The sequence below is a fragment of the Pleurodeles waltl genome, chromosome 5, assembly GCF_031143425.1.
Source record: "Pleurodeles waltl isolate 20211129_DDA chromosome 5, aPleWal1.hap1.20221129, whole genome shotgun sequence".
NCBI lineage: Eukaryota > Metazoa > Chordata > Amphibia > Caudata > Salamandridae > Pleurodeles > Pleurodeles waltl.
The window spans coordinates 93753347-93770269 of NC_090444.1; positions in this window are offsets into that span (position 1 = coordinate 93753347).

Below are 16923 nucleotides of genomic sequence, written 5' to 3' on the forward strand. Positions count from 1 at the left end.
CTTCCCACTTGGTGCGACAAATGCAAAAAGAACAGATGATGGACGGAATGCAGAGCAAATCAAACATTCACCCCCAGTCACAAAGATCCGGGTTTAATCCATCGTTTTTTTGCTCGCCACACCTCCCCAGTTTGGACCCAGCCATATGCAAATCAGTCTTGACCCTGTTCCTCATGGGAACAGTCCAGCCCAAACTGCCAATCCAGGTCCTCCCTGGACAGGAAACAAGCATCCTAGGACCGGTCTCAGGGTATCACCCTTCATCAGCTGGGCTAGCTTGAATCCAGTGGCACAGTGATCACGGGACCCATGTCTGGGCATACCCTTCCATACAGTTGAGTGCAGCATGTCATGTTTAAGGATCTGGACAATTTGTATGCTGCCTGTATGAAGAGCTCCAGCCCCACCTTAGGACTGTCATTCTAATGTACAACAATGAAGCCGAGGCAGGGCAGATGTGCCATCTTCCCTGCACAACCATTACAAAGTGTGGTGATGCATACATAGGGAAACTGTTTTGAGCAGCACAACATGAGGCCTGCGCCATGCCTCATGTATTTCGAGGGGGACCTAACACCTATTTGGGGGGCAAATGTACCAGCCTCTGGGGAACAATGAGAAATACCTTAATCCCATTTTTCATGCACTTTGAACGGCTGCTGAAAGCAGATGTTATACAGGGGCATATAAATGTGTCCGATGGGCCCCTATGTACTCAGCAGAAGTCGTGATGATATGTGTTGTTGAGACTCCTTCTGAGTTCATAATTTACCTCCATATAAATAGATGCAGCTGGACCCTACTTGCATCATGCTGTGCCTTATTTCTCATTAGGCGCACACATGGTGGGGGTTAGGGGTGCACTGAGGGCCACAAGGACCTTAGTGATGCAGTTGGTGCTGCACCACTTTCGTTCAAACTGCCCCTTTGTGTCATTGGCCAAGGCCATGTAAGGGAGCTTGACTATGCACTGGGTCCAGACTACTAGCACTTTCTTTTTCCTGTATATTGTGTATCACATACACCCCAAACAATGGCCCTCAGTCCGAAGACTGCCCGGGCCACGATGGTGGTCTTACCGCCAATGCGCCGGCGGTGAAGACCGCCACAATATGAGTGTGCGCCATATCTCCGCTGGCACCGGCAGGGTGGTAGGACGGCCGGAGGACAGCACCTCCAGGCCGGCGGTCCTCTGAAGACCGCCAGCGGTATTACGAGTCACCTTTTCACCAGGGTTTCTGCGGCAGTAGCACCTTCACAAAAACCCTTGCGGAAAGGCTGCCGGTGACATGAAATTCCTTTTCTGCCACCAGCAAACAACTCCCCAAAACCCCCCCTTCAATTACACGACCCCCCTTCAATTACACAGCACCCCCTCCCCATACCACCCTCCACGCCATACACGCACACACCCCGCATACACGCATTCACCAACACTTACATACATGCATTCACCCACATGCACCCACATGCATACATACTCGCACCAACAGACAAGTATTCACACATACAAACATGCACTCACTTCAACAATCATACACGCATTCACACTTGCATACACACATGCATACACACTTGCATACACACTTACATTCACACACACAGACATACACCCACTCACACACACAACACCCACCACCCTCCCACTCCCCTCCCCTGTCGAACGATCGACTTACCTTGTCTGGCGAGGAGGTCGTCCACCAGGGAACGGGACCCGGCTCTTCCACCTCCGGCAGTGCCCCGCCATCAGGACACCGCCACACCATATTACTGCTCATAATACGGCAGGCGGAGTCCTTTTGACGTGGAGGTGAAGGCGGGGGAACCGCCTCTGCGGCCGCCTACCGCCAGCACGACTGCTGACGGATTTCTGCCCAAATTGTGGTGTGAATCCTTCAGTAGTCTCAATAAGGCGGTCTGAAGACCGCCATCACTGGTGGTCTTCTGGCACCCGTGGCTTCTGTGGTCTTAGGAAAAGACCGCTGAAGTCGTAATGAGGACCTATGTCTATTACCCCACACACATGTGCTGATTTAGTACCACAGGCCTGCTGCATCTTACTGACGGTATGGGGTTGCTCTGTGTCTGCTCTCTCACTGGCACATTACTCAGAAACCTGCACCAACACATGCATCCTTGGACCACAGACCAAGTGTGTCTGTGTTGAGGCAAGTGTCTATGCACATGTTCTTATCCCTTCCTGGACAAATAATGGTATAGCATGCCAACAATGGCTGGCCACACAGTATTGGCAATACATCCGTAATTTCAATCAGTCAATGTGCAGGTAGGTACAACTAAATAAACATAAGTAAACTCCCATGGCATTATTGCTTGTGTGTGCCTTGTGATGGCACACGCATATAATTAACTACAAACAAGGATATATCAAAGCATTCCTCAATACTTTTGAATACCCACACAACCCCTGGACAGTTCATCAGTTTGCAGTGACAATGAGGTAGATGTCTTCAACATCTGGGGCAGGCTCAAAAGCTATGTGTGTCACAATGGGATGGCCACTGCAACAACCATTGCATGCCCCTCAGATGCAGTATGCAGTGCCATGCAGTCCCATATGGTCTTGGAGGTGTAAAGTTAACAGACACCTGCATGTATATATGGTGCAGTGAAAAGCACCACAGCAGTGTCTGGGAAATTGATGGTTTGTGCCTGGGTCTCCATTATCTAAGACTATGGGGGGTCATTACGACCCTGGCGGCCGGCGGTAAGGTGGCGGTAACACCGCCAACAGGCTGGCGGTGTTCCGCCAGCAATTATGACCGTGGCGGAATTGCCACGGCCATACCGCCGGCCCCTCCAATATCCCGCCAGGATTCCACCTGGCGGTCATAATCCCCAGGCCAGCGGTGCAAGCACCGCTGCCCTGGGGATTATGAGTCCCCGACCGCCAGCCTGTCCGTGGCGGTAAACACAGCCATTGAAAGGCTGGCGTTAAGGGGACTTGGGGTGCCCCTGGGGGCCCCTGCACTGCCCATGCGCTTGGCATGGGCAGTGTAGGGGCCCCCAGGCATAGCCCTGTCGCGCATTTCACTGCCCGAATTTCAGGCAGTGAAATGCGCGACGGGTGCTACTGCACCCGCTGCACATCAGCATTGCCGCCGGCTCTATTACGAGCCAGCAGCAATGTTGATGTGACATTTCCGCTGGGTCAGCAGACGGCAACACTGTTACCGTCCGCTGGCCCAGCGGAAATGTCATAATAGGGAGGCAGGAATACCGCCTGCAATGGCGGTATTCTGTCTCCCGCGGCCTCAGCGGTCTTTTTGCAAGACCGCTGAGGTCGTAATGACCCCCTATGTGTGATTGACTGATCATAGATGTTTGTCAGTTGGTCTGATCTACCACTAGGTCAACTTGCTCATTCAGCCTAACAAGTTGATAGTAAACAATGTCGTCCATTAACTGATATGTACAAATATCACTAAGCAATGTTTTCCATTCATGTATTGCAGGAGGACCTCCACCCTGCACCGTTGGTGAGGTCGCCAGATTTGAAGACCCTGATGCAGCCAGTAAGAGTCATATTGTGTGTCAAGTGTGCCAGTCCAGGGTTTTGTGTGAGTCAGTCTGATGTGTGGAATGCTATGAATAATGATTTTGCCTGACCAATGATATGATATAATTGGAGTTAGGATGGTGACATCATGTCTGTTGGAATGTTGAGCAATAGAGAATGGCTTGGTTGTAGCTCCAGGGGCAAAGTGTGCTGGCATGGAATTGTGGGAAATGGAATGCCTGGCCACATATTCATTGATGTCTATCATGATAGGTGTCAGAGCAGCTGTTTATATAAATAGCATGCCTGTTGACAACAAATTTGTCACAGCACTATTGACAGCACAGTGTGCCACACATAGCTTACACTTACAAGACGATACAGATGTAGTTCATGTATGGAGGTCTCCAGGGGGCGTATGTAGGAGACACTTGCACCACAGGTGCCTCAGTACCCTTCAGATATAAATTGAGGCTGTAGTACTGCAAGGACCCTATAGTGCTGGACAACAGTCAGTAGTGTACACAATTAAGAGAAAACTCAGCTCCAGATGGTTGTGGGAAAAGTCTATAAATTGTCCCAAGCTAGATCTCAGCAGAATTCCCAACATGGTCCTGCCACCATGATATTTGTGAGTGATGTAGGTCACATCACATGTGCATATGATGTGAATGCTGAGTGCGTACCTGGTACTTTGATGATGTCTGACATGCATGTGCACATGATGTTCAATATTTAAAAATACTGTAGCAGCACCCAGTGCAGTAGCAAACTCACTGTGGCCCTTAGGGCACCCAGACAACCACCATGTGTGTGCCGTTTTACACATGTAGCACAACATATCACAGTGTAGGGGGCATTAGTTCTGTGATGTGTAGACAACTTTGATGTGCAGGTCAGACTTTGCCCAAACTTTCTGAGAACATTGCATTATTTGTACATGTGGGCCAATCTTGAGAAATGGTGTGTCCCCTTGTAACATATGCTCAGACCAGGTCTTAAACCAGGAGACATGAATGAAGATTTACCAAACCTTAGAATAGCGGGTGGGAAGTTTCCAGATCCCCTATCAGATGCCCTCCACCTTGCATCCATGATGGTTGGGCAAGCCTTGATGTTTCACCTGGGGTGTCAAAGTGGTGGATTGTATGCACAGCCTCCTTTATGGACAGGGACACACGAAATCCAGACTTGTTGAGACACGTGATCCTCACAAGTTTGATCAATGACAAATTAGACAACTCACCTCCGGGCCCTGATGGTCAACAATTGATGGCCGTCAACTCAGTGACATGTACATGGTACCGTATATGGTGCTAGCGCAGGTGTTTTAATAAAAATGATTAATAGGTGTCTATGTAGTCTGAGTAATGGATTTGTATAGAAAATATAATAACGTAGAGAAATAATGCATGCATTTAAAAATGATTTTACGATGAGTGGTCGCCAATGTTCATGAAGTGTACTTATTAATAGTCTAATGCTATGAAATGTTGAGCATATGTTTGACTAATGTAGTAATATGTCATATTAAAGGTTATGCATTATGTATTAGCTTTATTAGTTGTAGGCCTTAACTTAGCGAAGGTCTTGGCCTACTTGCCAGGCCTCATGTCAAGCTGTATTCCTTAACGTTTAATAAATGGCTGTCCTAGAGAGTTAAACTGTGATTTTCCATTGTATTGTGTAAATGTGCTCACAGCTGACAATCTTTTCTCATGAGAACTGACTGCTAGAAGATGCTCTTCTTGCTAAATGTAACAATATGTATGTAATGTGTGTGAGACTGACTTTCTCAGGAGGAGAACAAAAGAGACACTGACTGGAGTAGAAGCTGCAACAATATTGTTACCTGACGAGCCGGATGATGAGGACATTGCAGGAAAAACCATTCAGCGACATGTGAACGGAGTTCATAGATTTGGAGTTTTAGTTTTATTGGACAAAGTGTGAACATGCGATCCCTTGACCAATAGGGATTTGGGAAATAGTTTTAGTGATTTTAACTTAACGGGACTGCACTGAGAAGAAACCAGCATTTTAGCATTCGAGCCATTGCGCTTTTGTCTTTTGACACTACCACTATTTTCTTGTGTGTCTTGACAAGAGACGTGCTTAACTTTATTGCTTAAGACTTTGCGCTTTCTAAACTTTGATGCTGAATCCTGATGCCTTGCTGATTGACTGATGTCCTGATGACGAAGACTATCTTGTCTTGCCGATCCAATTGAGGATAGGTCGAAATTGTATCTGTGTCTGTGATGCATACTTGCTTTTTCTTTCTAGGTACCAACCGCACTGTTTTGCGAGAGCCATAGTTACATGTTTTTCCAATTTTGTTTTACTAAATTGTTTTGCATGGAGCCCAACATGCTGATTCTAATCTGGTGTTAGGGATTCTCATTAATGAAAATCTGCTAATAGGGAATAATGCTTGATGAATTTCTTTGCCGAATCTAAATGTATGTGATCTCATTTGTGCAATTGTTCTTGTTATTAAGTTGCACTGTAACCTTAGAACGTGTACTAGTTCAAGCTTTGATTAGATTACGTTTTTCCTTTGCTTTGGACAGACAATATTGTTTCTGTATGTTTATCATTTGATGTTGAGATTAATTTACATGACGTTAGCATTGTTAAATTAGGGAAATAAATATCCTAACTTTTACTAAAAGGTGTGGTTATTTATGACTGAAAGATCATGGTGTGTGACAATTACTGACTATTGAATATTAATGTCATTGATTATTGTTGATTATTGATATTGTGTATTGGTTATTGATTATTGATCTGCATGTATTGGAATTATGGTGGGATCATCTGAATTGCGAATCAAAAGGTTCATCGACCTATTTGCGTCCCCTTGTAAGTTCACTTATTAGGGTTAGACACGCTAGCAATGGCTGGTAGGAAATAGTCATAGATGAGGAGTAAGTCATTGTTGAGGAAGAGTGGTGGACTGTATGTGTCCTCTGCAGATGCAGTGTATATTATATATCTGTTCAACCTCCACCTAATGCTGGATGTGATGCTTGATTCTCCTCATTTTTCAGCTACCAGTATGACACCTGAGCAACAGCATGCAAACCACAAAAGGGCTGAAAGGTACAGGCACATTTTGGAAGTAGATGCTGATACCACAGGATGGGAAGGAGGTTCCGCAAGGAAAAGGTCACTGGGGAATGGTGTGCGTTTGCACATGGGGGACCGCCACAGCAGCCACCTGCTGCCGTTATGAGCACCCAATTTGAAAGTGTTGTGTGGCCATTTTAGTAGTAAGCTTCATGCACGCTATTTTGGCATACTAGGCCTGCTGTTGTGCACTTTCACCTAGATATGTTTTATTCAGCTTCGCTTTATTATTGTTATAGTAGTCACTTTTTTTACGGTCTTGTTTTATTTTCTTCTATCTGACTGTTTTTGCCTAGGCCAGCAATCTGTTCTTAAACAAAACATTCTTGCTCACTCTGTGCTTCTTCCAAGGCTATAGAAAGATAGGTTGCCGGTGAACGTGGTATGAGTTTAGTCTCTGACATTCATAGAAAACACACATCCTTACGTAGGGACAGTTTTTTTAGAACATCAGCTGTTTTATTATAAAAACACTTCCCTGTCCTTTACACGTTAGAGGGAGATTCCAGCCAGAGAACCACGACTGTATGCTGTATGCTGATTACCGAATGCTTCGCTACAGATGCTAATGCAGAATTCAGGCCTTTGCTCAGGTATGGGGGATGATGTCTTCCCAGGGGAACCGGAAGGGCAGATTAAGAGCTTAACACGCTGTGCTCTATTATAGTCTAGGTAGGAATTAGTCTATTGACTCTAGTGACAATATGGTAGCGTTATTTTTATGCTTTACTCTCTTCGTCACAATTCTAATCCTGTTATGTTGTGTCGTCCTGGTTATTGCAGCTCACGCTTTGCTAAATAAGATGCAGTCGCTTCATTAAAATCTTATTGCAACATTTACTGCCTCTGTTTGCCATTATGTATACAAGACTGAGAGAAACGGATGTGACCTGAGTGACCACGGCTTCCCTGAGAAACCATTTATGTCATGCGCTCAGCTGCCCAATCATCCCTGCCCTTGGGTAGAGATGATACTCCAAAAGAGGGAATCCTGTAACTTTAACCTGCCCTGGGAACTACACTAATCATAACCACAAATAATCAGCAGGTAGGGACGAATCAAACCATTATTTTAAGAGACCAGTGCGATTGTATAATTGTTGCTCTGATACCGTAAGGAACGGTATGATTTTATTCTTTTTGTTAATTTTTGTAGAGGCGTCACTGCCCCCTGATAGTCCTGATGAGGCCCTGACTGAAGAGGCCAAAACGCGTTGGCACATCTTGCGTGATTGAGGGCTTTTTGAGTCAATTTACTCAGACAAGAAATTTAATATGCTTTACATAATACCTTTGAAAATAAATGTTTATGTATTTGACAGCTGGGTGCAGCTAAAAACCTTCAATTATTGCATTTCTAGTGGATTACAACTACAATTTTGTTACACTGACCACAATGTAAAGAAATTGTGTTGGGCATAACCCTCCTTTGGCACATTGCCAATACTGAGATTTGTTTCATAATATGTTTGTAGTGTTTTGTATATATTTATGTTTTGTATATATCTATGTTATGTATAGACCTATGTTATAGAGTGTTCACCGACGAGCTACTGCTGACCTTTTAGAATGATTTAAATAAATTAAGGGGAAGTAATTGGCCCATGAAATCAGGATTTAGCACTGGTCTCTTAAAATAATGGTTTGATTCGTCCCTACCTGCTGATTATTTGTGGTTATGACTTGGGTAGAGATGAGGCACTGCTAGTTAGCCGGAGCAAAACCCAGATTGGAGCGACAGGTGTCACCCGCAGTGGGTCAGACTCAGTCTCCCACACCGCAGGCGATTCCACCGCTTGAAACCCAGTAGTCTCATTAGAATAATAAGAGCCTACGCGACATGCCGCCACCAACGTTTGGTCAGGCTCTAATTTTTGGGTCCTCCTGAGTATCTCTGTCTCATTACATATAATGACACCTCAGTACTATATACGGAGACGTCCGTGGTATTGAGGATTTCCTCCTCAGCTAAGTAGGATATCCTATCTGATGCTGGAGGTTGTTCGAGCTTGAACTATAAAAGGAAAATCCATATTAAATTTGCCTCCTATGGACAAATGTAACATTTACAATGGCGACTCCACAGCAGGTGGCAATTGCCGTTAATATGAGACAACCCCTGACTACGCATTTACTGGCAAACGGCCTAACGGCCCATGGGGGTCCAGTCACATTTGTTGTAGACGCAGATGCAGCTTATACAACAGAACTCTTCTATTCTTGGGTCACATTTCCAGTAGTTGATGGAAACACAAATACATTTCATCACTACACACTTGCAAACGCACCTGGACAATACAGGGCTTATGCATATTTAGAAATACCTCTATCATATCAAGAACATAATAATTGGCCTGATGGCATCCTACCCCACACAATATTACTGGTTAGGTCCTCTAAGTAATGGTGGTCCTACCTGGCCTTTATTGGCCACCTATACACCTCACCCTGCATTAGCAAACTTAGCAGTAGCTGAAGACCGTCGTTTATATATTGGACTGACGGCAATATATAGACGATTAGTCCAGTTTGTAATGCAAACATTGAATACAAACCCAGTGCGTGCTGCTCCAGTGCAACCACATGCAGTGACGCCAGGTATTAATCCTGCAACTGTATTTTCGATCATGGGTAAAGTACCAGCCAAACGAGAGGAAACTCCATTCTGGCTAGCTCAAAAAATAAATGCACTGGAGGCATTTTCCCATACAGGACCTCAGGATAAACATAGAATTTTAACGATGTGCTTGCCATTTGAGATGGTCCCCACAGTGGATAACTATAATACATGGGGCACGGTGTTTGCTGCGCTCTATACTACCGCACATGGTACTCTGACACTTGTCAACTTGCCGGAAGTGTTGAAACAAATTCAAGATGAATACGGGGCTGCCCCGTCCCTAGATTTGGGGATGCAATTAATGGGCAATTTTGCCACAGTATCCTCAATCATTTTAAGTAACCTTAAAGGGGAAGCAGTCGCACTAGCAGTGCGCATGCGGCTCCGTTATGTTCCTCAGCAGGATCAAGAACGTGAGCTGCCAAAGATTATCACAGAGACCTATTCCAGTATTGGTCGAGATAGTCTAGCGGCCAGACCAACTAAACCACAGTTTCAGGGTAAATCTAATAAAGATTTTTCCAAGCAAGCATCTGAGGGTCACAAGAAACGCTGGGACAAAATACATCAAACTCCTAAAAAAGAAAGGGTAGAATCTCCGCGTACGGAGACCCTACAGAATAAATATAATCTCAGAAATAGAGATAATATAAAGACGCCTGATAGATATCAATATACTGATACACGACAATCTCGTTCCTTTCAGGACTCATCGGAAAAACGCAATGAGAGAGGTGGGCGATCAGAGCGAAGAATAGAGTACGTGAAACCGAGACAGGAATCACAACTCTCATCTGAGGTTTCTGTTAAAAAGGAAGAGAAACTCCCCAACAAAAACCCCAATTCAAAAAGAAAAAAGTGGCAGCAGTTGCAGTTTGACATGCAACTCAAGAAGAGAGTCCTCTTGAAGAACAGGAAGTGGGTATTAGCACTGCTAGACAGTGTGGCAGAGGTCACAATAGTTCGCCGGAGTCTTCTAGAGTATCTGGAGGTGAAAGCAACTGATGAATTTCTACAGGTAGAGACTGCGGACATGCGTGTCTCCACACCTGATAGGGTGTATAAAATAACGCTGCAGTTAGAAGGAGATATTGAACACACAATAGACGCAATTTTTTGGGATTGCGTAGTAAATATATATGATGTTTTATTGGCCGAACAAGATTGGCCACCAGGACCAGGGGAAGATGTTATTAAACCTTCTTTCTCGTCCCTTGTTCCGGAGGAACTCACAGAATCATACGCCATTGATTGGGCATTGGCGCAGGCACCCGCGTTATATCGCAACCACGTAGGATGGGGCAAAGATTCCCCCTACCATGTAATTCCTATTAAAAATCAACCACAACCTCAGTATCCAATAAAACATGATGCTAAAGCACCTGTGAGAGAAATACTCACACAACTAGAGTACCAGGGCGTAATTGAACCCTGTGTCTCCCCAATGAATAATCCTTTAATCCCAGTAGCTAAACCGGACCATTCATACAGAATAGTCTTAGACTACAGACATTTAAACAGTCATACACGCACATATGCTATACAAAACTCACATAGCACAGCACTCATGAACAATATAGTGTGAAAAAAATGCAAAACAATGTTAGATATTTCCAATGTTTTTTTCTGCCAGAATATAGCGCCTGAGAGTAGAAACTTAACAAGTTTCAGCGCACTAGGTTCTCCGAAAAAAATCTGTCATTTACCTCATGGGTACAAGAACAGCCCAGGACTATTCGCAGCTCGCGGGACTGCAATTTTGCACGACATTGATGCTGAAGCATTGTCCTATGTAGATGATATCTATCTTATGGAGGATGAATTACTACAACATTTAAGACGGGTAGCCCGCATTGTTGTGGGATTTGCAGAATTTGGTTACAAATTCAATTTCAAAAAAGCAAAAATAGCCTTCCTCAGCGTCCTGTTTCTGGGATATGATCTATTGAGTGAAGGAAAGAGCCTAGCGCCACAATTCTTAGAAAAATGCACACAATTACAACATCCAAATACAATTAAAAAACTCCGATCTCTATTGGGTTTCCTAAATTTTGGCAGAACATACATTACAGATTATGCTTCACGCATAAAACCTTTATATGACTTAATACGTCGTGATTTTTCAAGTAAATTGTGGACGATTGAACACACATGCATTCTCAGAGACTTGCAGACAGACATGCTTGCAGCACAGCATCTACACACAAGGGACAATAAAACACACTTGGTCATCAGAGTAATTGCTTGTGCCATTAGTTTCACCTATGTGACATTTAATGAGGGTGAGACAGTCCCGATTGCATACAAATCACACTTGTACTCAGCAGCAGAACAATGCTTTGCTCCCACTGAGAAAATTCTCACTGCAGTACAGATGGCTGTCATTAAAGAAAGACCTCTAGCCCAGGGCAAACACATAATTGTTGTTTCCCCAATTCCAGCCCTAGAGGCTGTCACAAAGGCCAGCGTTCCAAACGCTAAAGCATTACATCCACGTTGGATACAGTGGGCCATGTCTTTGACAGCCACTGATGTAGACTACATTTTTGACCCAAAGTTACAAATTCAGGAATTTTTGCAATACGAAATAGAATACCCAGTTCCAGCAAACGCATTGCCTATTGAACAATATCATAAAGTCATGTATACCGATGGCTCTGCACAACCTGCAATTGGCACAAAGCTTCAATACTCCGCTGCTTGCGCAGTCATAAGTGGCTATATGGAGGACAATACATTTTGTCCCCTAGATACATTTACGCAAACCCTAGGGGATTGCACAGCACAATTGGCAGAGCTAAAAGCTCTGGTGATGGCACTGGAACATACGGATCCTGCACAGCCAACGCTGATTGTTTGTGTTTCGTACTATTGTGTCCAGTCCTTCAATGAATACCTGCATTACTGGAGCCAGAATGGGGTTCAGAGATTCTAAACGCAACACCATTAAACACAGACTTCTGTGGGGGAAAGTAGCGGATCTGAAGGAAACGCTACCAAATGTCCATGTTGTACATACACTTGGACACCAGCGCGTTGGAATACACGTGGCTGGAAATACACTGGCTGATGAAGCCGCAAAGTCAGCAATAGCTACGGCTGCTTTCGCTGCAGTAACATGGTTCAGTATGAAACCGGACGCAGACATTTGGGCTGCCGTGAAAGCTACGGCTGATGGTACGCCCTATCCTAAAACATTTCCTGCTAAATATTCCTACCGAATGGAAGGTCGCCTCAACGCTGAGGTTAAGATACCAGGTGTAGGCGTGCGAGATATTCCCAACAAAGACAAAAGACCAGAATTGATTAAAACAGCGCATGAAGGGGTGGCATCTGCCCATGCTGGTGTGGCGGCTATGATATCTATCTTACAAGCCCGCTGTTGGTGGCCAGGTCTCTACAAGGAGACCAAGCAGTATGTCCTTTGTTGTGACATCTGCCAACAAATTAAAGTTTCCACCGCTAAGCACCCACCGCAGACACCCCTCTTAATTTCAAACAAACCTTTACAATGTGTGTACTTGGACCATTGCGGTCCCCTAACATCGGATAGTGCATACAAATACATCCTAGTCGCTGTTGACTCCTGCTCCAGATTTCTATGGATGTGGCCACAACGCTCAGCTGATGCTAGGACTGTTATTAAAGATTTGCAAGTCTTTATCGGTACATATGCAGTTGCGGCTTTCCATTCGGACCAGGGCCCTGCTTTCGCCTCAAGGGCTTTCAGGGACGCCATAGCTTCATTGGGGTCCAACTCCAGTACTCGTCTCCATTTCATCTCGAGGGAAATAGTGTTGTGGAGCGATTAAACCGTGATTTAAAGCAATTCTTAACAGCCAGAATCTTAGGTACGGATCATAGTTGGCTTAATCACCTATATGGAGTCCAGAGAGCACTTAACAATCTGCCTAGAAGGTCCCTGGGGGGTCGTTCTTCAAATGAGTGCTTGTTTGGAACTCAAATGTACGTTCCAGATCTTGATGGTCCTGGCGTGGAGGTGACAGAAACACCTTTTGACATAAATGAATGTGTCACTGTCTTACAGGAATTACAACAGTTCCATGATGACAACTCTTCTGCCAGTGCTGCCTCCACAGGAATTAAGGATGTACCTGTAACACCTACCGGCTGGATTCCTAGAGTGGGGGATATAGTACGTGAAAAGGTTGCTGTGAAAAATGAATCTGGTCCTTCTTATCGTGCACCAGTCACAGTCTTGGGAATACATGGTACCAGAACTGTCATTCTACCACCGTTGGCAGGTGCCAAAGAAAATTGCTTGGTCTCCATTGACAATGTCAAACTACACCATGTGGCCAATCCTGCACAGCCGACCAAAAGGAACAGCCAGTAGTTCCCGAATCCCTCTCACTACTGGTCAAGAAGTTCCTCTACAAGTTGTGAGCAGCAACATTGATACCTCTTCGAGCTTGGGGAGGGTAGAAATTGATCTTGCATTGGTTCCACTAACAACAAATAATACAGAAAAAATTGATCAATTTGATATTACTTCGACAGCTTCTGGTTATTTTGCCGACATCCATGATGACATCTCAGACTCATTTGCCTCTTCGACTCCAGAACTGACAAAAACACATAAGCTGATAAACTGGCTTAAAATAACTTATTTCGTTCTTCCATGGAACTATCTGTGACTTTCTGTGACTGTACTAGCTTTCCTGCTTTGGATTGGGTTTGTCATCACCTTCTTTTTGTTAATACATGGTCATTTTCTTCCTGAAAAATCAACAGTTGAACTGGTAGGTGAAGTCCTGAAACCACACTATTCTTCGCACAAGGTCCGCAGAGGCTTGTCTTTTATGAACATTTCCGCTATTCCAATTCCTGATGGGATTGTTTGGGATAAAGTAATATTTTATATATACGGCCCTACGGAGGTCTTTCAAATACCATATGTGTTAAAACTCTCAATGAATGATATAATAGTGCCAGGCATTGTTTCTGATGATAGGGATGTGAAAACAGTTGATTCTATGATGACTGAATTACAGTATTATACTGTATTTGAAAACGAAGATGTTTATCAATCTAAAGAGAATTATGGTGATATGTTTTGCTATAATTATTATGGACACCATTTCATACATAGAGCAAGCAGCCCAAAGACTGTTTTCAATTATACACAATGGGCACATTGTCCGACTACCCCTCAAGGGAGTTCTAAAACGTTTACATATTTTTCTGGGAATGATGTTAAAAATGCTGAGTCGTACTATTTTAAATTGCCACCTACAGAAAACATACGCTTATTGTTGACAAACACAAAATTTATATAGTCGGATTCCTTTGTTTCCCGGTTGACTATAGGAGGCTATGAATATTGGCTGAAGTCGATTGACTTAAAAAGTGCGTGGGGAAATAGACATTGGCAAAAATGGGGGAAGGAAGCTTTGTTTAGAGCATGCCTGATATCTATTCAAATAATATTTTTAAATGAAACCGTGCAACAAACGAGTTGCTTAGGCTTAGCAAAAATTAAGGAATTAAACACGCCCAGTATACCTGCCCCAGCAAAATTTTATAAATGGCATAATATATAAATGCAACTGAAGATCAGCTCGATGAATGGGTCCAGAATGGTACATTTAACGTTTCAATGACACGTCCTGGCAGGTGGTTATTGTGGCCAATAGATACCAATGGGTGTCACAACCGTTTTATTAACTCCTCGGGGGGGTTTTAGAACAAGTAGGCCGGACCCTCGCTACACATCGTCTGATCATGCGGGTACAGTTTCAACATACAGTGTAGGGAAATTATGCCAGCAATGGTTAAAAACGTCCTCACTAGATGCGGTTAGAGAACACCTCAGTCTCCTGTCTAATAACACCGACTTACAGGATTTCCTGTTAGGGCCCAGAAGACAATGTAAAAAACGCTTCCTATATGAAGTGTATAATGAAATTTGGAAGCTTTCACAACAAGAAGCTGCTACCCGGTTAAGGCAAATAGGCCAGGAAAATTTGAAAAAGGCATTAGCTGTTGTATATAATGGGATTAATACCCTGTCTGACTAGATATACACTTTAAACAACGTTGTTTCTTCTGCAATAGACATTATACAAAGACACATGTCTCCATTGCATCATGGACAGAGTCAACTAAGGTCCATTATGCAGTTAGGTTGGACACTTCAAACATTGAAGGCGGGTCGCATTCCCTGGCAACATGTCAGTGCAAGGGAAATGTTTTCTTCCTTTAATTTAACACGACAACAACAACTAATGGGTAAGAAAGAAGCGACTTATGTCATGTTAAACATCGAGAAATTAGAAAAGTTGCCTTTTACTGTGGCTGAAATACCATCTGCTGAATGGTTAATACATGGGCTCATCAATCTGCCTATTTCCACACTACAATTCACCTCTTGTTTAAAACACATTCCGGTAGGCAGATATGAAAGGCTGGGAGATAGTTACATCCATGAGGTGTGGGAGCTTCCCTTCTCGTACAAATGTCTCAGTGGCATGAAAGAAGTCTTTCTTAGCGGTAGTGAATGTGAGACTTTAGTCAGCCATTCGATGGCTTGTAAACAGCTGTCCTTGAATGGGGCATGTAACGCGTCTGCAGCAAACTTAACTTGTTATCTGAAGGGAGTTCCAGTCCCCTTGATTAAACCTACTTTCCAGGTGCTTTCAAACTGCAGCTATGTCCTCCTCAATGGTGAAGACTGTTGTGGGATATGAATTGGAATAGTTTATATTGTTTCGGTCTCTAAGATCGTTACATGCTGCAGGAACATACTTTTTCCTCCCACTAAAGTGAAAGAGGTAGCTGACATTTGGCCTCACATTGCTACTTCTAATGTGAATTTTGACAAGTTGAGCAGACTGAAGGCTTTATTGCTTCAAAAACATGTGGCTCTTCTGCACGCAAGACCTACGCACTTCAGGTGGCAAGGTCGTCAGCAGAGATAGAGTCCCTTTTAAGTACCAACTTTCCGAGACACTTTGGTGAACTTGCGTTACCTATACTTAATGCGTCCAGTACTACTGGAATTGCAAACTTCTTTAAGGCTGTTGGTTCTGGTTTCATTCACACCTTCTCCTCCATATTCGGTCTAATGCCATCAGCCATCCACTCAATTTTCTCTAGTATTTTCGGGGGATTTCCAATAACTTTGGCTTTATTGTATGTATGTATGTATGTATGCCGTATTTGTAAAGCGCATTCCGACTCACGAAGAGCATTGAAGCGCTAAAGCAGAAAAGAGAGAGCAGAGGGAGAAAGCAACAATGCAAAGACCCCACCCAGGAAACGGATAGTGATAAGAGAGAGAGCAGAAACTTATTTAAAAGTACAAAACAAGGTACAAGAAAGATATTATCGGGGAAAAAGCCATGTTTAACCAATTTCCTAAATCTTAGGTAGCAGGGTTCTTTCCTAATGATCAAGGGAAGCGAGTTCCACCCTTTGGCAGCAGCCACGGTGAAGGCTTTATCGCCCCATTTGGCTTTATAAGTTCGGGGAACCTGAATTCGGTAAGCTTTGGAGGACCTCAAGTTTCTCTTAGGCACATGCCAACAAAGCCTGGTGGTGAAATTGCGGGGACCGATCCCATGAGCTGCCTTATATGTTAGACAAAGCGATTTGAAAATAATACGCTGAGCCACCGGCAGCTGGCGTT